The 24,733-nt window shown below is 40.2% G+C and overlaps 1 protein-coding gene across 6 annotated transcripts in view; it reads right to left on the minus strand.

Moving 5' to 3' along the window:
- Positions 1–24,733, minus strand: part of LOC116062041 (synaptotagmin-2-like) — a 62,395-nt gene that overhangs the window by 25,337 nt on the left and 12,325 nt on the right. For 4 of the 6 annotated variants that reach the window (XM_031316499.2, XM_036008140.1, XM_031316505.2 and 1 more), the window contains one exon: positions 8,796–8,868. The exons of 1 other annotated variant lie outside the window; for it this stretch is intronic. The gene's annotated coding sequence lies outside the window, so the exon portion shown is untranslated. Of the gene's footprint in view, positions 1–2,381; positions 2,611–8,795; positions 8,869–24,733 lie in introns of those variants that run through there. One more of the 6 variants, XM_031316503.2, reaches the window with a different exon arrangement.

Below are 24,733 nucleotides of genomic sequence, written 5' to 3' on the forward strand. Positions count from 1 at the left end.
CCATGCTAACTATTTCCCCCTGCTTCCAGTCTTTGTGCTTAGCTAAGCTAACAGCTGCTGATTGTACAGAAAGAGTGGTATCGATCTTCTCATATACTTCTCTCTCAGAAAGCGAAAAAGCGTATTTCCCAAAAGTGTCAAACTATTCCTTTAAACTAACTACTGAATATACCGAATGTGCAAGTATCCATACAGAAAATCTCAGCGTAAATTCAAAGGCTTTTGCTGTAAGATTGTAGGCGTTACACAAAACATCTCCAATATGATGAAACACACTGAAAACATTCTCACTCATTCTCTACAGCAAAGTGTTACCCTGCTCTGTAGTATGCTCCCTCTGACCATCACATATCCTATCTTCCAAGAGAGCTAGATGGTGAGAAAAAAATGCTATTAGAGGTCTCGCAACAAAAACTGGCATGTTTTTCTCCCTCTGAAGATTAAATAGTGGTGAAAATGCCCCATCAGCACAGCCGGATGCTGTGAATGGTGACAGCATCTGACCATTTAACACTGAAGCTCTCTGCCATCGTCTGCCAGCAACACACCATCAAATGGGCTGGGGCCAGGACTGGGGAGGCTCAGCTCTCACCTGGAGTGAGAAGCTGACAGCGGCTGAGCAATCCCAATCATAGTTGTGCTAATGTGTCAGAGAGAAAATCACTAACTCATTCTCAGAGTCCAATATGGGTGGCTTTGTCATTTTGAACACACTAATGCTTGTGGAATACTAATAAAAATGAGTAGATTAGTATTTCAACCTAATGAAGCAGTGGGAAGTAGGAAAACAAAGGTGATGTGGGTGAAAGAGGGCACACCCACGCAAGCAAGACACTCTAGGAGGCTGCACAGTTAGAATAAGCCTCTTTTATTTCTCTCTTCTTCTTTCAGCAGTTCTCAGCAATCGGGCACCAGCTGCCTTCTTGGAGGGAGCCAAAAGAAAAAAAGAAATACGATTGGTGAACTTCAAAGCATCCTCTCATTTTTCTGGTTATGTATGAGGGATTCTGAGAGTATTTCTCAGCGTGAGAGCCAATGGAAGCGGCAGCCTGAGGTACGGACGTAATGAGCCTGCCTGAATGTTTTAGAGCCTGACAAAAAAAAGAACCAGCAGAGCATGCTCAGTATCAAATAGTCTCCTGCACTCCGGATATTGGAGAAGTAAACGTGTACGCAGGTACAGTATGTACCCAGCTGCATGTATATACATATAATATGATCTCTCACATCCTCCACACTGTGTTTGTTTACTATACTCCTGAAACCTGAGTGATCATGTTCCAAATACAAGCAATTGGCTGAATCTGAATTACAACGCCAAAGACTCTGGGGAGAGAATAAACCTGATTTATATTTTAAGACGTTATTTCAGGATGCAAAGCAAAAAATAAATTTATGAAACTGCAGAGCTTTACACCGGGCTAAAAAAAATAACACCCAATCTATTCATAGTCAGTTTGTTATAATGAATATTAATTTAATTGGATTAAATGAAAACTAATGTGTCCTAATGATGAGCCTGATGCAGTCCTGCAAGAGTTAGCATTAGGTAGTAAGAGAAATAGCAGCCCAAGATAGGTTTTGTCCTTGGTACTGTCACCTCAGTGCTGCCTGTGCTATATGTCCCATGAGAGACAGCAGAAAAAAGAGCATCCTGCAGCACTTTATAAAATCCCCACCCTCTACTCTCTATACTCCTCAGCACAACTGCCAGCCTCTTTTTACGTCTGACCACTCACTCTCAAAAAATAAAGAGCACTGCGGCTTGGGTCTGCTTTGTTACATGGCGGATACAATACAGTAGACCTGAGGTATTTTGGTGTAGTGTGCCATTTTTTGGCTCCAGTTGTTTGTTTCTGTGTGTTCAGGGAGGTTGGGAGAGACGACGTGTGGCTGCAGGGATAAACAGAGCATCTGTCAGTAGGGCAGCCTCCTGGCCACTCTCCAGGAAAGAAGTACTACACCGGCCAGGCAAGCTAAATGAGGCATGATCAATGAGAATAATCTAAATCCAGAGCTACACCCCCTTATCCCTTTTCTAAAAACAGTGCCTGATGTGCCAGTGCCTGCACACAAAATGGGTGAAGACAAGGTCCACAGCTAGATCCTGGGGCAGATCAGGATCCAGAGGATGTTCAGTAATCCCTTAACAAAGCTTATAAATTAGCTTTGAGTAAAGTTTGGACCACATGCACCAGGAAGTAACATGCACACAGCACCTGCGTTATGGTGAAACCAACGAAAAGGAAACTCTAAGTTACATACAGCCTGTAAAAACTACAACAGCAACCCCCAGCCTTAAATGCCTCATAACTCTATTCCAGATTCCTCAAAGGAAGTGTTCAAGCAATGCTGAGAAGAGAGTTGAAATACGCCCTTACCAGCACTACTGTAATTCCGTAATCCTGTTCTCCACAAAAGGCTAACCCATTCACCAAAGAGGCACTTAGGGTTAATATTACAATGCCTTAATAACGTCCCTCGACCGCTCTCCCATCAGTACCAGAAACTGCAGTCTTCTTCGCACTGTTTCCACTGCAGCACTACTTGTTCTCCCATACACACACGTACACACACACACACACATGCTCACACATTCTCTCTGTGACTACCCCCACCTCTGCTTCTCTCAATCCCCTCCTCCTCTACCTCGCTCCACTCTTTCTATCTCTGTCACTGAAAGGATCCCCCTCCCCTTTCCCCTCTCCCGCTTTCTCTCCATCTTCCATCTTTCCATCCACTCCAGCTCTCACTATTCGGCCGGCTGATTTGTGATGCTGCTCACAAGGTGCTGTATGCAGCAATATGTGCCCTGGTCCAATGCATGAGGGCAATCCAAAAGCATCCACATGCTCTACTGTCCGACCCAGCATCCACACCCTCGTTCATACAGCACAACAGCTTGGGGACTCCACAGATATGTTCCTGAGCTGCAACTTCATGAAAAGAAGAGTGGATGAAAATAAGTAAACAGGCATACTGTAGATGAGACCTCTAGATAATAACACAAAGACAAGAAGAAACTCGTCATTTGCTGTGTGCTTACCCCAGCAATAGTCTGCTGCTGAGTTTCTCTCTGCCTTGCCATCTCTATCCATTTATCTGAATTATGTCTTTGGACTTGCTCCGCTCCCACTGTCATCAAGGAAGATTTTAATCCTACGACAGCGGCACAAAGACTAGCAGGGTATGGCATATATAAGCTTATATATATATATATATATATATATATATATATATATATATATATATATATATACGACGAGTCCTTGGTATGATTTCAAAACCTTTTGCTGACATCACACAGGGAAGCTCAGTAAATAGGGTTTTTAGTATGCTCCTGTGATAATAATGGCTATGATAACAAGGCTTAAAAATGAAATAAATCATAGTGTAAATGCTGCAAAATTGTCAGCAATGCACTCCCAGACCCCTTAGCTCACACTGATTTTTCCAATTTACAGTGGATACTGTGTAAATCTGCTTATTTAATGACAAGATGTGACGCACCCTTTCGTTTAACACCATCGCTGAACCAGACAGTTTGGAGCCTTTCGGGTATTACTGTGTGTCACCGAGGATTATCATCGTCCCCCAGTGAATCACCCTCCTTACTGACCAGCAATGAGCACTTGAACAAGAAATCAATAAAGTCTCAATCAGAGAAAATGGAAGGTAGAGAGAGAGAAAGAGAGAGAGAGAGAGAGAGAGAGAGAGAGAGAGAGAGAGCGAGAGCGAGAGCGAGAGAGAGATGCCTTTTTTAATTTCAAAACATGTAAGTGGAGAGAGAGAGAGAGGAATGTAATTTGTTTCCTGTCTGTGGGAATACCATTTCTCAGCGTAGGGTCTGGGTAACAATGCATGGTTGCTGTTTTTTTTATTTATTAGAAGTGATCTGGTAAATATAGGGAAGGTGAAGCTGTCCCAATAAAATGCACATAGAGAAAAATGACACACGCACAGCTCTTTACATCTTGATATCTTCACCTTTGGATGTAGGTTGCTAAAGTGTACAAACTCAAAGCGGTGAGGCTGGCGTTATTCTACATTTTTCTTGTTGTCAACAAATCCCATGAAAACATGTGGTAGTCCGCCTCTCAATACTTTCCCACTCCCCTGCCCTGTCTGCGGCACTAATGTGTTCCCACTGTAGACCTAAATCTTTAAAGCAAAATTGGTCACAAATATATTTTGATTCGTTTTTCAAAAGGCTAAATCATTTCCTGAAAAAGCTGGGCATTGTAGTTTTTGGCAAAAGTTGCTCAAACAGGAGTTAATAGTGTATTTGTTGGGGACTATTTTCAGCTGCGGATTGATACAAATTTGGTTTGTAGCAAGTATTTCACTGCACCAGCGTGGTGTATGCAGGATTGACTCAAAATAACAGTTCATTGTAATGAAGGAACATGTCACCCAGTGCAACCGTGTGGTTCATTGATGTGTTTGGAATAGATTTTGGACAACAATGGAGCTCTTCTAAGCTAAATCAGGCTTTGGCTACACAGACAATACTTGCTAGTAGCAGGATCAATTCATTGCTGGTTGACAATAAGAAGAAATACAGAATATCGCCTTTCAGGATCACAGAAGTAAAAGAATCCTGGAGGGTGGCTGCTTCAGCTCTTCCTGCAGCTCTCCACCTCCATATTGTTTTGTGAAGGATGAAAGTAAAATGGCAGCCTTCCAATGCGATTTGGTCTAAATAAAGCCCAACAGTTTATATTCCCTCCTCATCAACAATGTGGTATGACATTTAGGCCTTGCTATTGAACCTATGAAAGCTAATCAAGCCTGTATTCCTTTGTGCACTCTTTTCGACAATGTGAGAGATATCTTACAGCCCAGTGCCCTGAAACCCAGGCAGGTCTGATTCAGTGTCTGAGTGGGAGCAAGATATTGATCCAACCAAGATATATAGCATGCTGGGTAAACCCATGGTGAGCAACACAAGCATCTGCCCCATGAGACATGAAAGACATATGCATAGTGATTTTTAGATGACAAATACAAATTCTCTCATCGTGGTTTTATACTGCTGACAATTGCTGCTACAGTAGACACATTCAATACAGTAATAATCTAGTAATTTCATTGAGTAAGTAGTAAGAGAGAAAAAACTCCATCAGACCTTACTTTGAACTAAACAGGCCAAGTCTCCAGAGTGATTCAGTGCAACCTAGAATACATATTTAATAAGGTATGCGTGTTGTGGAGACCAACTGCAACAAGCTTGCAGCCACGTATTAACAGCGCTCAGTCAATGACTATGGGAAGCGTTTAAAATGCATCACCCTACCTAGCCTTTTGTAACAAAATCACATGTAATGCCATGTGTTTTCCTGAGCAATGAGTAAAGTCACATGGCTGCGTTTTAACAAGGTGACTTTATTTCAGAGATGTGCTCGGAGATATTCGACAGAACCTTAACAGGAAGTAGGAAAATAGGAAAGTAGGAAGAGAAAAGACTGTGATGCTTCTTTTCTATGCAGATGATATGACAACAAAAAACAACAACAAAGATGTCCCGATACTGCTTAAACAACACACATGCACAAACGATTACATCTAGTGCTTCTTTTTTATCAAGTGAAGATGATTTATGTCTGCAGTGGCCATAAACATGAAGCAGTGAAGCATTGTTGCTGCTCCCCCGATCTCCAAATATTTAAGTGAATGCTGCCTTCATGTAGTGTGGTAAATGTACAATGCTGTGGCTGGCAGTCAGGGATTAAATCTGGTTCTGTGTCTGTGCTGGGATGTGGTGCTGCAGATGTGAGAAGGTGCAAAAATGCAATACTGAGTGTTACATTGGGTTGGCCCATTTTAGATCTTGCAGAATGAGAGGGAAACCCTTCTGCTAGAGCCATGTCTCCACACTGCTGTTCAGAAACTGCTACAATGTGTGTTATTGCAACTCGAGATTGTACGGGGACTGCAGGTGACAATGCCAATTTAGGACTAAATGGCAAATTTTGGGATTATATCTGTTTCAATAACAACTGTAGTTTCATAGATTGCACGAATCAATACTCACAACTACTCATGGTCAAAATTATATCACCAGGTGCATGCAATCATTTTAAAAATTATATAAGCCTTGTGTAGAGCTGAAAGTTTCTTCCCCTCTGCAGGCAGCCTCATCAACAAGGCCCCAACCCCCACTGACAATGACTTAACCCCCCCTCCCCCTCTTTCCCTAGTCACTTCACTTTGCAATAACCTTCATCCTGGACTATACATCTGCTAAACCAAATCAGCCTCCTTTTTTTAATACTAAACAGCTATTTTGTATATATTTGTTACTATTTCTGTATTTATTGTTCATTTCTTATCTATGTTTAATATGTTTGTTTGTGTATGTATTAGAGTGCTGATCGGGCCGCATTTTTCTGTCCGAGCCTGGCCCGTGTCCGACAGAGCAGCAACCAAACCCGACCCGAGCCCGACAGGCATTAAGATATTTATGTCCGAGCCCGACTCGAGCCCGATACACTTAAAATCTCATTTTTTTTCTCATACTAATGAAACACGTACGTTTGTTTTTGTGGAAAGCCTGCTTTTATTAAGCAACTGTAGGAAGGCATTCAGAAATGTCAACAGATGAGCACATCATCGCACACGGCCCGGCCCGTCGGGTACCGTCGGGTCCCGTCGGGCTCGGGTCGGGTATCCGCACTTTAGTATGTACATGTATGTCCAAGGCAAATTCAATGTAGGTGTAACTTACTGTGTCAATAAAGTCATTTCTGATTCTGAAACAATTAATGGATTAATCAACCCAAATAAATGAATCCATTAATTGTTTCTGTCATTTTGTTGTTTTATAACGTGCCAGTTGCAGCTTTTAAAATGTGGCAATTTGCTGCTTTCCCCTGTCTTATGTTAGAAGTTGCAAGACGTCACCTTGGGCTCTAAGGAATTGTGATGGATGATTTTCACTATTTTGTTTGTAGACTAAACCGTTTAGCGAAGAAATAATTGGCAGATTAATTTGGTGATTTATGTCCCAACTTGGGAGCAAACTATTTTTTTTTTTTACTTTAGTTGTGTAAAGCCATTTTTTAAACAAAATGACTTTACTGTAAAATATGTTACATAATGCAATAATGCTTTATAATGCTATTTTGAGTACATTTTTCATATTCTGGACTATCACAATATGTAAAGCTGCTATGACCAATATTTTTATGTTAACAATGGATCACTTGACAACTTTACAGAGCGTCTGTCAGTTTATTGTTTTTTGTTTTTCCACCCCGCTCATGTCGTTTTCAGCAAAAAAGCTCTATAGACCCACTGTACACTACCTGTTCAGCACCAAATAGCAGACAGATACAGTCAATGACTACCTGGGAAACATAATCGACTATTTAGCAGCTAAAGAGATATTACAGATATTTCCCTCAGGAGTTGGTGGAGACCAAAACAGAGCTAAAATGAGGGTGAATGTTTCATTTGGTGGCCAGAAACAGGACAGCAAAGGAATGATAATGTTCAAGTGCCAAAAAAACAGTTGACCAGTTGAGGTTCAATAAGTTCTAATTTTAAAATCTTTGTGTTTGAGATCTTATTAATTATGTAAGTTTCATCTTGATAAGATAAAAAAGACTCATTGTTTTTCTTATTCAACTGTGCTGCCTCATTCAAAACCAGAGATAAGGATGAAAATATGCGCTACTCCAGTTGCTCTGTGAAAAAGAGAGAGTATCAATATGCATTTAGTAAAAGATACAACCACTAATGATGCTGCATTTTCAAACAATTGCGCACCACCACTCCCCGGGGTAGGAATTCTCATTCATTAGATGTTGATCAATGTTAACAGCGATGAGGCTAACACAGGGCAGTGAGGGCTGAATAATGGCAGATGGCCATAGTAACAGAGTCGGTATAAAAGCAGCGGCCAGTAACTCGTCCTTCAAGGCGTGGCTATTTTCTGATAGGGTTTACTAGCTTTCTGTAGCCTTTGAGGCACCTGAGCTTCCATCACTCATGGAGATGACTCTGATTAATCAGCTGAGTGCTGGAGAGCCAACCAATCCGACAGTAAATCATGCTTGTTCACAGTGGGCTGCACCTTCATCCTCACCAGGCATTGCCTGCCCACTATACACTGCAGTGGGCTCCCTCCTCCCAGGCACAAGCAGAGCTTTCCTAAGAACAGATGGTAGAGTGGGGAAAACCCAACTCACGTTTCATGCTGACATCTAGTGGAGTCCATAACATGTGATTACGCAAGTCTATTTACATATATTGTTGTAGTCTGGACTGGTTTCATTTTTGGATTCCATGCTTAATAATAATACAATGATTTGATATGAAGTATAAATAATTCCATTCTTCAGCAGGAAATTAATATCTACCAAGCAATGTATGATAATCGACAGAATTTTCCTTTCTGGTCAATTAGTGCTTTACCCCACAGCTCATCAGAGTGTTATATTACTGGACAGTTAAGAAAGCATCCAGCCATAGACAGACCGCCATCTGGGCGATGCCTTCAATGGACAGTAAGGACACGGAGTCGAGCTGGATTTCTCTAAGGACGAGGAATGGATGTTATTTCTGAGAGGGGAGCTGCAGAGGATGGAGGCATCTAACAATGTGCAGCGATCTGTCTCCTCTTAAAGAGGACGGTCACAGCAATGACACTGGACTGCTCTGATGGAGTGGAGAATCTCCTCCTCCTCTTTCTCTCTCTCTCTCTCTCTCTCTCTCACAACCTTTAAGTCTACAGCATTGGCTCAGAGCCTCGACTCGCACCACACACAATATCTTTGCTGATGGATACTTACAGCCAAATCTTGATTTCTTGAAAAGTGGCTGGATGTAGGCTAATCACTGTGAGAATCTTGTCAGTCAGAAACCCTGAAAGAGAAAGACAATGTGAACTCAGGGAGGTATAGTTCATTCTCAAAAAAAGATCTGTATTGTATTTCTTGGAAAAATGTGGCAAATTGAAGTTGATTGCAAACTTTTGCTGAAGGTAAATCCCCTCTTGATTATGTAAATGTACAGTGTTTCACTGAAGGCTTAAACTGGTGTGTATATCTTTTAAAGACAATCCATGGCATTAAATGACACACCTAGTCTGATTAGCAGCCTTGAGTAAAACCATGAACAATGAAACTTTCAATTTGCACAATACAGAACCTTATTACAGCAAAAAATCGTTTTGAGCCAAGAGAAGAATATTGATAGCTATCTCACTCTCCCATAAACAAGCTGATATATGGCTGAAGCCAACTGTTTTTGATCCACAAAGCTGCAGGGCAAATAAATTATGACTGAAAGCTATCCATTGCATAATAAAGCTCACCAGTTATTAAGAGAGTTAGATATAAGATAGATACATCATCATGTCTGTACATTAGATATGAAGATACAGCCATGACATAGTTGGCTTAGCTTAGCATAAAAACCTAGCTCTGTCTAAAGGTATAAAAAATCTGCCTTCCAGCACCGCTGTAGCTCATTAATTAACACATTTCACACATCTCATTTATTTAACCCATAGTGGATTTCCTGGAGTCTTGTTGTCATTGTGAGGTTAACAGGTAAGGAGGGAATATAACGTGTTAATTAGAGAGCCCCCCCCCCCCCCCCCCCCTCCCTCTGTTTCAAGTGTGTTGGCTTAGCCTCTCCTGATATCACTGTGATATCTATTTTCTCATGTTACTCTGAGCAAGAAAGCGAATAACCATTTCCCCCCAAATGTCAAACTATTCCCACCAGCTTCAAGTCACTTTCTTAGCAGCAGACTGTGATCTGCTGTGCCCTTTAATATGCTTGCAAATCACAACGTGCTGACGATAGAATTAAAGAGCTTTTATGATCAGTCGAAGCCTGTTCGTGTTCTTATGCAGACCTTTGAGGGTATTCTATTTGTGGCCCAATTTCCTTCTCCTATTTTAGCAAAACAATCAATTTCATGATTCACTGGACTTAATTGGTTTATTGTAATTGTATCACGAAAGACATCCACAGGGAGAGATAACCAACTTCAATTTGTGCACTTCAGTGAAGTGTCACCGGCATTTATTTTGTGAATTATATGTATTATATATGGATTTTACTTTCTTTCTTTTTTTTTTTTTTTTTTTTTACACATGCTCAAAACTGTTAATTTTCCCATTTAAATTGCTATTTAAGTAACACCCTTGAGATCAATCCATCATTAGGATGATCTGATGATGCCTTAAAATCTATGATGAAAACGAACAGTGAAATAAATGGTTTTCTATACCTTGCGCTGGTGACCTTTTAATTCTAGCACACGTGACTCCAAGCATTTCTAGACAACGAGACGGCTGATGAATATTGTTGCACTGAAGAAAAATGTGATGGTACATGGAGGAGAATATAGACAGGGGACTCTTCAGGTTCATGCACAATGAAATACCTGCAGTCCACGTAGAAACTCTAGGAAACTGTCAAAGTGAGTTGTTGGCAGCTAGCTGAGGGGCCACAGTGACAGGGAGGAGAAAAGCTGTGCTTTGACACTGCTTCACACTGCAGCACACCAACAATACAAGTGGCATTTTATTTCAAACTGAAAGGTCAAACCACATGGACTGAATTCACAATCAAAGAAACAAAAACAAATCAAACTTGATTAGAATCTCAAACATAAAAGTTCTTGCCTGTTATACACTTATATTATAAGAAGATGTCACAGCTGAAATAAATGTTATCAGGTAAGGGCACATTTCAGGTCAAATCTCACTCAAAAATAGAGAAATAATTCTTGAAAGATCATAAATTGGCTAGCTGGCAGGGCAACAGACAAGCCCTTATGTGCAGATTCTCAGATACAATCACGTTAAAGGGAATTGCTTCTCGGTGAACATAATTGGATCTTTTCCACACCTATTTATGGACCAAACTATACAGAGGGAAAAGGAAAGGGAATTTAATGAAGACTTTTTTCTTTTGGTTTTCATTTCAAGTCAATGTCAGTGAACCATGCTGAAGGTGGAGTCATATCAAAATAACCATTGACAAGCCAAATCAGTCAATGTCAGGATGTAGGTGTCACCGGATGTTTAATGACTTTCAAAAGATCTAACAGGTCTCAATAACTCAATCAAAAAATAAAAATACTGCAGCAGTTAGTCAGCACATTTTAGGGGCGAGTTTTCAGGGTCTTAAGGCTCCATTACAGTTAAATTGCTGTTGAAATTCCCTGATCTGATTGGCCATCACACCAATAATGATGGCTGCTTAAAATTGTCTTTGTGTGTTAATATCTTCTGAAACCAATAATAGTCTAAGTTTTTGTCACAAAATTCTTCTTTTTCTTTGTGGTGAAAATGATTCCCAAAGCAGTGTTTTAACTGTCTGTGCTGTCTGTTGTTTTTATTGACTCTGTCCACAGCTGTGAGTTTGTCTCATTGATTAAACAAGTCCACAGTAAGAGATTTGAAATAAAGCTTTCTTTTAATATTCCCAGTTACTAAAATCACACTGCGGTCCATGAGACAGAACATTCTCTGATTTATGTTCCCTTTTATTCCCCAATTGATCTTGGTTTGATGAAGAGGACAATGTAGTCACAACAACTGGAAAAGTCACTCAGCAGCAAACTCCAGAGCTTTCCATTCTTTAACGAGATTACTGTGCAGCTTCTCAGACAGCACTTGAATTGCTGAGCCCCCGAGGATCCCATGTTTTCTTTCTCTCTCTCTCTCTCTCTCTCTCTCTCTCAGTCTCCACTTCTCTCTGTCTGTGTCTGTCTCCATGACACGTGGCTCTCCATGACTGTTGCTCCCACTCAGACAGGGGAGGGGGGACTCATGTGGGGCAAAGGGAGCCTACAGGAGACTTTTGGGGGCTCTCAGTTGCCCTGCGTTCTCTGGAGCGTAGCGCATGAACAATTCAAGATGTGCATGCGTGGTCGAGGAGCTTTCCACGCAGGAGGAGATCTGGCCCAAATTTAATCTCTCTATTGTGAGGATGGAGGGTTAGAGGAAAAAAAGGGCCGTGCCTGCTGAAATCCCACTGGCAGTGCTGCAATGCAGGGGTTTAACATAGAGCCAGAAGGCAGGCAAACCCATTAAAGAACTTGCCCTCTGATTACACACTTCACACATTTTCGCACAAACACAAATACACACAGATGGACCAATGCATGCAGGAACACCCACAAAATCCGATTTGAGCTGAGATATCTGCATAGAGAGTGTTTGACAGGCAGAAAAGAGCAATTTTGCCGTCATAAAATGCAGTGACGCCTACATAGAGTTTTATAAAGCAGCTCTGCTTAAGCTTCGTCACGTGTAATATTTGCAGCTCTGTGAAGGACAATCAACTTAACTTATACATTTCCAAATTAGTAAAAAGGTAGTTCCTAATTTGCATATTTTTTAAGCCCCTGAAAGCTTTATCTATCAAGTATTTCTCTATAATAATAAAAATGTATGTCTAAATAAGCTATACTCAAAGTAAAAAAATATATATTTAGTAATAATTTCTTCATCAGGAGCGTGTGGGTGTGGTTTGATGTTGCTTTATCCTGATTGGTGCATAGAGGTATGTGACATCGCCCTTTTCTATCTGAGCCCAGCACACTTCAAACCAGTGAGGAATACTGAAATGTGAAATAACCTAAAACTGCTGTAAGTGTGGCTGAATTCTTTTTTTTTGTGTCCAATCCCATCATCAAGAAGCTGATTGAGAAAACAGCGCCTTTTAAGGTTATTTAAATAATTTCTGTGTTGAAAGGTTTCATCAATGGGCACCATTTGTCTGAATATAAATCGTGGTGGAGGCTGCCATGGGCTTTACCGTTTACTGTCCATATAATCTCCCAGTGTGTGAGAGGTGACGGGCGTGATGGGTGGTTGCTTACATGACAGATTGCTGACTGTGGGACTCTTTAATAGTCAGCAGAAACAAGCAATTGATGACACTTTGGCTTCTTCACGCTCTGATTCAGCCAGCACGGAGACAAGAGAGAGAAACAATGCTGTCCATCAAAAATGTTCTAACTTGAAGTGGTTCATTTCAATTTGAAACTGAAAGTCAACATTTGTGTGTAAGGGAAACAGCACAATAAATGATAATGTAATGTAACTCATTTTACAAGTAGTCTAAACTTTTGTGAATCCAGTTTTCATTTTATTTTATTTTATTTGGTCTAACTTGTTTCTAGAATCTCGTGGAAAATCGTTTTCTGATTCGTAATCACTACCACTGAATTTGTTCCAGTACTGCCTTCACAGTTTCACAGCTGCTTCCAGTAAAAACCTCAAAGGCCATCACCTGTCTTCAACCTTTATTGGAAGTGTGTTTAGCTCTCTGCACAGCTGTGCACCCACAGTACACACATAGTGAGGGCAGACAAAGGACAGTTATCCAACAACCTCTAGCAGAGATCTAACCCTGATGTTTCGGGACTATCTCGCATTAAGCCCAGCAGGGATCGTTTTCAATTTAAGAGCACAGCTTAAAAACAACTGTGTTGGGCCACAGATCTATCAGCTAAATTTAAAATGTCTGCATCAAATCAATTTCAACGTCTTGTCTGGCAGCAGTTAAAAAGTTATTGCTCCATCAGCCTCATGACACAGCAAACATCAACAAGAAAGATTTAGCCTTTGTGTCATTTTAGTTTTTTCAGTCTTCGCAGCTTTTAGGAAACGATGATCTTACTTCATTTATTTGAAGCAAGTGCTATTTTTCCACAAAGCTGCTGTCCATAAATCCTGGTGGAGAGTGCTTACTTCCCTCTGGCTACCTGCCTCACTGAGAGACAAGACCTGTGTTTATGTGCAGAAAAAAGGCCATTCATCATCTAGTCCCAGAAAAATAGTCAACAGCAGGGATGAACCAGTGCACAATTCCAGATTAATTGCGTCCCTCCATGCCTGCCTGGTGAATGAAACATAACACTACAAACCACAACAGACAGGGAGCAAGATTAAATATTATTAAATGACAATTCCGGCGCAAAATTAACCTAGGGGTTAATAACACGTGTACCGAGTCGACCGTTCTCTGGGATATGTTTTCATGCTAATCAAATGTGTCGCTGATTAGCTTATAAAGCTAGTCATCGGGGCATGGGTAAAGTAAAAAGAAATCGCTATTTCTACACCACTAACAAGGCTCAAAATAGCACCACACTTCCACAGTAGCATAATGGGGGTCCCTACATGTAAACCGAAGCATTGAGAACTTTGTAAGTGTACAGACAGTTTATTAAAAAGATAGATTATAAAGACAGTAGCGTTCACGTATACAAGCAGGTGCCGTCTTGGGAAAACAGTCATGACCAGTCGAACGACAAACGCTGTGTAACCAGTAACATAGCTCAGGCACGGCATTCGTCGTTCGACTGGTCATGACTGTTTTCCCAAGATGGCGCCTGCTTGTATACATGAACGCTACTGTCTTTATAATCTATCTTTTATTTTTTTATATCAATTTTTTATTGCTTTTTATATTTCAAATATACAGAACAGAGAAACACAATTGAACAAGAACAAATACCGTCTCCCATCCCCCACCCTCTGCGGTCTCGAGGAAAACAAAACAAACAAATAAACAGAAATCACACCTTGCCTAATCACTCTCCTCTAGTTCTTGTGGTGTTGAGGTCATTAGGTCTGATATTTGTGCTGCTGTGCTTTTCCATAGGTCTATAGTCGATGATTTGGCCTTGTTAATCCTTGCTGTAGAGAGCTCAAGCATAACTATGTCTAGAAAATACACCAACAACTGTTTTATACAAAGCGAGTGAGTGGGGAGCCAGTGTTGAGCTATCATTTTCTTGGTTGCAGTTGATCCAGCTAGCCAAATTTTCTTCTGTCTCCTAAGCAGGTGTAATTTAGAGTCGTCATTAAGTAACAAAACAATCGGGTCAGCAGGAATTCGACATCCTATCACATCAGATATTATTGATGTTGTTTTATTCCAGAACTCATGTACCTGTTCACACTCCCAGACCATATGCAAGGAAGTTCCAGTTTGTTCAGGTTGACAGAACGTGCACTAGGGAGTGGGAATGGCTTTAGAGACGTATCTCTCTCTTACATATGTATCTGCTGGTGATTTGGGTTCTTGGAACAGTGGGAAATGTTGTCCCAAACTGTCTCCCAATTAATTGCGTTCCCCTCAGGGCTCAGCTCTCGCTCCCATTTCTTTACTATTGGGAGTTCTCCTATGGATACTTGCATCAGTTTAGCATAAATCTTGGACACTAATCCTCTCACAGGAAAATCAACAAACCATTTAATGACTGGGTGCGCCTCAAGACTGTTTCCCCATGGCACTCCATAACATTTTAGGGCTGATCTTAAGCAAAGATAAAAGAAGAAGGATGTCCTGGGGACCTCAAAACTAGCTCTCAGGTCTTCAAAACTCAACATACATTTTTCATTGAATAGCTGGTCTAAAGTATAAATACCTCTGTCACTCCACTGGTTACAAGCAAAGGGTTTGTTACCAGACATTAAATGTGCATCGTGCCATGTTGGGGTATTCAAATGCCACTTATTGGTGTAGTGTAGTTGCTCCTCCACCTGTTTAAAGTTGGTCAATGTGTTGGTGATAATAGGGCCATAGGCTAGCATACACTTTTTTGTAGGGACCTCATTATGCTACCTTGGAAGTGTGGTGCTATTTTGAGCCTTGTTAGTGGTGTAGAAATAGCTATTTCTTTTTACTTTACCCGTGCCCCGACGACTAGCTTTATAAGCTAATCAGCGGTTTGCACTATCTTGTCTCAAGCTAGAGACACATTCGATTAGCATGAAAACATATCCCAGAGAACGGTCGACTCGGTACACATGTGTTATTAACTGTCAATTAATTGTCCTCTAAGAAAATAATGAAATGTATCAATTTACTTTCTGCTTTTGACTATTAACATCTAAACGACTGACAAATCTGATTGTACAATGCATTGTTTGAGTTAACAACTTATTATCTTAATGGGAATAATTGAATGACTATTATGGAAGAGGGCAATCTGTGCAAAGACAAATAGATAAGGCGAGAAACACTCAAAAGCCGTCAGACCTCAATGTCTCTGATTACATGCTTCGTGAGAGCAGTGTGGCTCTAGAAAAACAACATACTCCCCAGGGGACCAACAAACTCTCATAAATGTGAAATAGGTTTTAGTAATGTGCTTTGCAAGCAGCTGTTTTGGGACAGAGCCTCTCAACATAATAAAACCATATTACCTATCAAGGTCTATCGAGAGCTGGAGGAACAATCAATTCTCATACTGTTTAGTGAGTGCCACATTTCTGATCAAAACTAACACAACAATTCCTCTTTTATATTATACATCCTTTATTTTAGGATTGTATTTTAGAGATTTAGAGGCCTGAAATGTCTGAGAATGAAGAGTGCCGTCTTGTTATGCCAACCTTGTCGGAGGAGGGTGGATGTTCTTTTCCGCTCCTTGTAATGCGGTCAAAGGTATTGTAGGACAAACGATAGACAAAGCCGCAAGTGGAAACAGAGTGGCTGCTCATGGGGATCATTCACCTTCACATCGTCAGTGAATTCTGTTACAAGGCAGGGCCCAAATCTTGGAAACCACTGCGCCATTAGTCAAACACAGATTGGGTGTGACAGCTAACCTCTCATGGTGATCTCCTTGCACCATGTAAAAATTGACTCTCGTTGCTGCATAATCATGCTGTACTGATATCAGTCTCGCAGCACAGTTATAGCCCGTAGAGGAAAGCAGAGACACATTTTTTGCATCACTTTTATGTGGAATAACAGACAGACAGAACATTTTAACCATCTAATGAACTAAGTTAACTACAAAACTCTGTCAAACATTAAAGAAAAAGAAAAGGCACTCGTATAGCACTGACCTCCATCAAGGCCAATAATCCAGTCTTTTATTGATATGCAAATCTTTTTATTTTTTGGGCATTTTAGGCTTTCATTTTAGGACAGCTGAAGACATTAAAGGGGAGAGAGAGGGGGAATGAAATGCAGCAAAGCGCCGCAGGGTGGAGTCGAACCTGCAGCCGCTGCGTCGAGGAGTAAACCTCTATATATGGCTCTCCCAGGTGAGCTACCCAGGTGCCCAATGATATGCTAATCTGAAAGCGCAACCAATATAGTATACGTATATGTCTGGATATATTTCTAAAAACTATTAGAATTATGTCAATATTAGGGGTGTCACGATACCAAAAATTCAGTAGTCTGTGCCAATACCAGTAAAATAACACCATTCTCAATGCCAATTTCGATACCACGGTAAAAAAAAAAAGGATTTTCCAAGATTCCATGTACTTGAACTTGAAACATGAACTTCTTTATTAAAATATTTGAAAAATATCAAAATGTCATAACCAGACATACAAAACGTGTGCAATAGAGCATAGAACAACATAATAAAGTGCAATTAATGGTCATAGTGCAACAACTAGTGTCCCCATACACATCCCAGACTTCCAGGCATCTTTTCAAAAGGTACTGTGCAAAAATAAAACAGTGTTTCTGCGTGATCAGAGAGGTTACAAACCCCAGGTAAATATTGGAGATGTATTTGAAAGATGGAGACAGCTTAGAGCCCAAAAGGATGCCAAGTTGGCTAATTTCCTCCTGAACAGGTAGCTAAGCATTAGCTTCAGGCTAATTTATCACGGCTACAAGGGACGGGCATTTTATGTCATTTCACCATCCGTGTACTCACATTGAATTATATAGCTAGAGTACCCGAGTTGGTTACTTGCAAAAACAATTGAGACATAGCTAGTAAAGTGATCCTGACTGGTCCTGGCTAACGCCGCCATGCTAACCCTGCTAACTGCTAGCTAACGTTACCGGGGGACCAGGCAAGCGGCCACGGTTGTTTACAACGTGTAGCCCGTTCAGCGGCCGTAGCCTACAACGGTGAGTTATTTGAAGCCAAGAGAGGGGGGCTGTAAATCAGGAAGAGAGGACTGTGAGTTTGCAGTGAACATGCCGTTTTTTAGGTCGGGTAGAATCTATCTCCGTTGACTCTCGTTCATATTTTTTCGAAAGATATGTCCCATGGACCGGAAGTAGAAGGGCGTGACTACGGCCACTTGTTCGTGACCTCCTACTTCTGAATGTAAGTATCAACTGGAACACTCTGAAGCGTATACTGCCCCCATCAGTTCCAGAAGAGGTGTAGCACCGATGCTGCTAACACTGGCATCGGCGCTCACGGTGCTTACGGTGCTTACGGTGCTTCAAAAAAATGGGCATTGTTGGTGTTTTGTCATTTTAGAACCGAAAAGTATCGCAAGTATCGGTTCTCATGACATCCCTAGTCAATATATAGTTGTGCTTTGTGCACAACTATATATGCATTTAATATGTATCTAAATTGTAAATATTTCACATATGTATTTAGATGTTTTATGTACAACCAGGTAACACTTTATTATCATGTGCAGTACATATGTACAAATATCAAATGCTTAGAATGAAATAACATCATGAACATGGCAGCTTTAGTGTACAGGAAAACCCAGCCCAGCATATAATATGACCTCTATATCATCAACCACTGCACAGCAAGCAGTTGGCTGCCACACGTTACCGTCATCGCAGTCTGGCTTACCGGATGTACAGTGCTGGGATAAAGCCTGGAGCTGGATGTCCCTCCCCTTCCGCTATCTCCACTGTATGTTTTACAGCTTAGCGCTGCCCACAACGGTTGTGATCGTTTTAAAGAAATACAAACAAGCCAGACTGTTTTTTTTCCCTATTATAAACCAGATAGGTTGGCAAAGCGAGATAACAATCATTGTGATTTAGCAGAAGAACCAGCTATGTTACATAATGCACGATTTAAGGATTAAGGATCACACAAACAAAATATGAAACTCATCTCGGTCTCATTGCGGTCTTCAAACCAGCGACTTTTAGAAGTGCCAAGGTCTAGATATAAACGGTGGGGTGACCAGGCTTTTGCAGTTGCTGCCCCGAGACTCTGGAACAAGTTACCCCCTGATATCCACACTATTACAGATGTAGCTCTTTTTAGGTCCAAACTTAAAACGCATCTGTTTAGTCAGGCTTTTAATACGTAGCAGTGGTGTGACGATTTCGTTCTTCTGTTTCTCTGTAACTATTTCTGATTTTACATGTACTTTCTTTATATTGTATGATATGTGTTTTTATTCTTGGTTTCGATGTTAAGCACTTTGGATACCTGCTGGTTGCTGTAAAGTGCTATATAAATAAAGTTTGATTGATTGATTGATTGATCTCTGAGTCTTTGTCTGCGGTGTCCCGGGTCACAGCTGCAAACATTAGCATAACGGAGAGGGCCAAAATACACAAAGCTACCTTTAAAGCAGTAGCCCCACCTATTGGAAAAGTCACACCACACCATTGGTAACTAATGCCCATGAAAAATAATTTGTGTACCCTAGCAGTTTTTCTGTAATCCTGCTAAAACAAACCAACAAACCAAGTCAAAAACATGAGCTCCTTGGCGGAGCTAACAACCTGCCCTCTGTGACTGAAACCTTCAGTCAATAATCAACTGCTCTTTCTATAACACTATATACAGCTGAGCCACAACATGCTGAATTTAATTTCAAATACCTTTAATAGGCTTACTGCTGGTTGCTGCGTCCCTTTAATGTTCATGTCTTTAATCTACGGCTCCTTCACGAATGACAAATTGCTGCCAGTTTAACAGTTCAATACATTCTTGCCCTCTTCTGATGATTTATTCAATTGTGTATAAACTAATTTGTTATTTACTTTTTTTAAATGAATGTCATTACCTTTCAGCACATCTCTTGTGTATTCAAAAAGTCACTGTCTCCAGTTGAGTGATGGAAAGATGTGACCCAAAGAACATTGCGATATTTAACTGAGATCATCTGTAAAGTAGACGGAGAGTCGTTTTCAATTAAGCTCTCATTAAAATCTAAATTAGGTACTGACCTTTGAAACATACTAGCACAGGGAGGGGAGAGAAAGGTAGGTATGTACGTTAAAACATCCATCTCTGATTAAAAGGAGCCCTGTCAATGTTGTGTTCAAGGGTCTCTAACACATTCAGTAAAATGCCTCCAAACAACAAAAAGGTCTTAGTTACATCAGCCTCATCTAGTCATAGGGTCAGGGCTTTCTAAGATACAATTTCAATTGTCACCAACTGTGTATTGCAAAAATATCTACATAGTATTTTCCTTTCCATATTTGCACGCTGGCATCGAGATTGCATGGATGTCTAGTGGTTAACAATCAAATCAAGTGTTCTCAGCTGAAAGACGTGCTTTTATTACACAAATATCTGAAGTGATCAGCTGCACAATAGCTAATATTCATGAGTAGCTACTTACATTTGCATTAATTTATGAATGAATGAATATTTCTAAACAAATCTATGAAAAAACTTTCATATACATAGACACAATCAGAAAGACAAGATGACGTATGTTAGGGATGTTCCTGCAGCCAGACAGTAGCGTATTATCACCTGTCCTCAGATAGCCTTGTAATCTGAGAGCGGCATCAACAATCAATGGAAGGAGGGAAAGAGAAGACAAGACCAATCGATGCCTGTTAGAACGCTACGGTAATTGTGCACTTATCAGTTTGGAGCAGCTACCTGCTATGAATTTGAAGGAGCCTGAACTGGGTGATCATTCCTATGATGACACTTAAGTTATTTATTTTTTTAAACTGCAACAAATTTAATAACACATTTGTGCAATCGCGGTATGTTGTCCCAATTTTGATGGTAACATGAATTTCTGTACACTGAATTTCATGAAAAACCATTCAATAGTTGTCAAGACATTTAACTAAAAGCCTAAAAAAGTCAGCCTGTGGCTCAAGAGGAAAAGTCAGGGGATGACCAAAATATTTTGGCTTTATCCTCTGAGGACCATGAATGGAAGAAAACTGGTGGAACAACCAACAGATTGACTAATGAAAATTGCCAGTCTTGCCACTAGAATGGCTAAAAAAAACTGCATATAACAGCCTTTCTTTGTTCACTGTTGCAAAAAGTAACTGAAAAAATTGGACAAAAATGCAGGTACCCAAATACTTGGCTACAATGAAGCCATCAGACATTGTTGGCAGTCAGTGTCAGTTGGCTACAAAACAGTTTTGGGGTCTGGCTGGTAAATGTTACCACAACCTGCTTTACTTTTTGGCCAAAATACGTACCGAATTATCCAAAAGGGCCACACTCCCTAACATGGTTCTGTTTTATGAGCCCATCAAATTATCCGATCAGGATGTTGCACTGGTAATATGGAAAGCAATAGTAGGTTTTATGGGAGGACTGGGAGGACAGCCGACCAAGGGCCCAAACTCCCCAAGGGGCCCCCAGTTAGGAGCCCATAAGATCCGCCCTACTTTTTTACTACTTATTTAATTTTACTGTTGTTTTTTTCCCTGACTTAAAGCACTCACTACTTTATTCTGCACGGCAGAAGAAGAACAAATGGATTTACTATAATGCAGTGGGCATGCTTTCCTGTACCTTCCTATTCTGGTGCCATTGTGGTATTCCTTGAATGGGCCCAATGACTTTGGTTTTGCTTTGCTGCTTTGGTGGGCTTAGTAGTCTTTTCAATTCATTTTTAAATCACTGTTTTAAAAAAGCTTAATTTTATAATTAATCTAGTTTGATAAATCATTCAGTTAATGAGTCACGGTGGTAAACTAGTAGTTTAGTTATATTATAGTAGTCAGTTACATCAGGCTGAGTGTGGTATTGTGATATGGGTGTTTTATGAATATTCTGCCTATACTGCAGACTGCAGAAGCCAAAGCTGTCACCTAACTCCATTTAAACAAGTTACATCTGTTATTTGTCCATCCTTGTTTACAGGTAGCTGTAGGATAACTAGATTGCATTAAATCAGGTTTCGCCATAAACGTAACCATCATTTCTACCTCTTACTGCATCCTAACAGATGCAAGTGAATGCCCTAACAATTAAAAACCAGAAAGCCTTGAAGAAACACAGCACGCCAAATATTTCCACTCAATTGACAATATGTGAAATCCTACACAGCCAACTGACAGTATTCTATCAATTATTCAGGAGGACAAAGGCTCACAAAAAGTACTGCACCCCCGGCTATGCAGCAGTAAATCACTGTATAGCACACCATCTGCTGCTTGTCAAAGCCAACGGTTGCTGTGTGGCACAGGAGTGCTGAACAATATTGATCTGGAAGTCTGGGTTGATTTCCATTGTGAATCATAGATCAGACAGCGCAGGTAAAATGTCTGGGTCAAAATGTAGACACTGAGGAAAACATGCATTATATTGAGATATCTATAGTACCCATGTCACATTTTTAAAGCCATAAGTGAAAAGGTAACTTAACAATGTGCACACTGTGAGCAGTGTGATATTTCTGTATCCATATTGTGTGATTCACCTGGGCTAAAGGATGTTACTCTAAAAAGAATATTTAAAAAAAAAAATCCCTCATTAAATATTGAGCATCGACATGATGGGATGTAAGAATGATTCTTCCCCTCGGTCTTTGGCTCCTTCATCCTTGTTGGCGTTTCAAAGCGTAACCTGCTCCAGAGACAAAATGTCCCATATTTGGACTTCAATAATGCAATGCCTTCGTTCTTAAAGCTAAGGGCAGGCTCATCTGACATCTGACTAATCGCTGACAAAGCCACGGGTTCAGTTAGCAGACTTACTGTTCACTGGCTATTTCTGGGCATATAAACACAGAATTTCCCACAATATTCAGTAGCATCAGTTTAAAAACATCTGGCAACCATTTTATAACGTAGTAGAAGTGGATATCTTTCAGTACAAACTGAACCTTTCAAATTGAACTTCTCCAGGTTCCTGTTTTTGTGACAGTTTTGACTAATTGACTGTCTGCATAGTGCATTTAGTAAAATAAGCATTTGGTATCTGTCAACGGACTAATGGAATTGTCCAATCGTCCATTCAAGAACTCATTGGGTGTTAGAAAATATGCAACAGTCACAACAGTATTCAGGAAACTGCAGATATGGCAGGAGAACAAAGTCACTGTGGCTTCTCATTATGTTGATTAGTTATTCTGCACGTCAAACTCAATATTGTGTCTCGTCAGTAACCCAGTCAAATAATGACCTGTCTAATGATTTGCTTTGACTGACATCTACTGTGAAATGGTAAATGAAGCAAAACAGTCCCAATAAGTGTCCTACAACTTTACAACTTTATACGATTTAACGTGTTAAAAATGGGTCACAGATGTACACAACAATGTTTTGGATTTATTTTCCCTGATTCGGTTACATTTCCCTCCTTTAGTCAAATTAACTGATTAATCTTTGCTCTTCAGTTGCTTAGACCAAAGGAAGAATTTCAGTCTGTAGAGCAATTTGAAAGCACTGCCTCTTTAAAGGAGCGCTGTGCCTTCAAACAGCAGCACTTGATTATGTCTCTGCACCAAATTTAAAACATTGCATAATTTCGACCAGCACCCCTGGCGCTGGTAGAGTTTAATGTCACCCAATATTGTCATTAAATAAATACTGACATATCTGTAAAGGATTTTAGCTTCACAGAGTTGGAGTAGACATAACCCCAGCCAGTATATGCTCTGTGTTTCATAACTGCCTGGTTTGTGGGTGGTGCTGCTGGTGTCTAAAAGTAACAACAGCAGCAATTTTAAAAAGCTCAATTAAAAGGGATTTTTAGTAGAACATAAAAAGTCATATTGAACTACAATCTAAATTTATCATTTTGCAGAAATTATGCAAACTCTACACAGGGGCTCAGTTTTGCATTTACTAAACGCTCCAACATTATGTCTGAAAAAAACTCCATAAGGAGTGGCAGCTTAGCTGGCAGTTTAAAATGTGCACAAACACATAATGCACCGTTGATTTCATTTCTAATGCAGCTTAACTTTCCAATTTGGATTCATTTCTTCATTTTATAATATAAAAATGTTGAGGCTGCAAAAAAATGAAAAGGACATTTGTAAAGAGATTTTTAAACTTTTCAGCCGCATGCCAGGAACTAGATAAGGAGAAAATTACAATTTAAATGTGTAAATGACTCTATAATGGCACAAGGCAGGTTTAATGTGCTTTCACACTCAGAGCAGCACAATCAGCTAGTCCCGAACGTCCATTCATTTCTCATAGAGCCTAGGCACTGGGGAAACCTGACCAACGTGATGTCGGACAACAAGCATGCAAGCTGAGATAGAGCCAAGGTGAGAAGTTGTTGCCCTTTTTCACATACAGTTCCTTGTTCTCTAACCCATATCCTTTTTATTTTATAAATAATACTTCAGTCTAGAAAGTGCAAAACAGGGATGATGTTATTTTAAGCAGGTTCAAAGAGTCTCATCCTAAAACTTTAATGTGGAAGTAGTGTGAATGTGAATGTGGTAAATGATGCAGTTACATTGTGGGAGTTTGTGGTAAGCTTCTTTCTCTCCTTAATTGATTTAACAAAGAGCTAAGTTAACTTTTTTTTTATTAGCATGTTAGCATTTGAATTTAACTTGAATCACAAAATATTCTAGTTCATTTATTTAATGCTTGTGTTCTGTAAGAATGAAAAGTATCATTGCAAAAAGTAAATTACCCATGTTAGATAGCATTGATTGTAGAGAAGGTGTAACATAATTCAGTCCTGTCGAATCCAAAAACAATGTCGACTGATCCAAGCACTCGGTGGCATCACACACTCAAACTCATCTCAAGGGTAAAAACTTCATAGCGAAGATTTAAAATGCAAACTGATGCATGCACAGTGATCAAAGGACAT

Source organism: Sander lucioperca, chromosome 12, assembly GCF_008315115.2.
Source record: "Sander lucioperca isolate FBNREF2018 chromosome 12, SLUC_FBN_1.2, whole genome shotgun sequence".
In the NCBI taxonomy this organism is placed as follows: Eukaryota; Metazoa; Chordata; class Actinopteri; order Perciformes; family Percidae; genus Sander; species Sander lucioperca.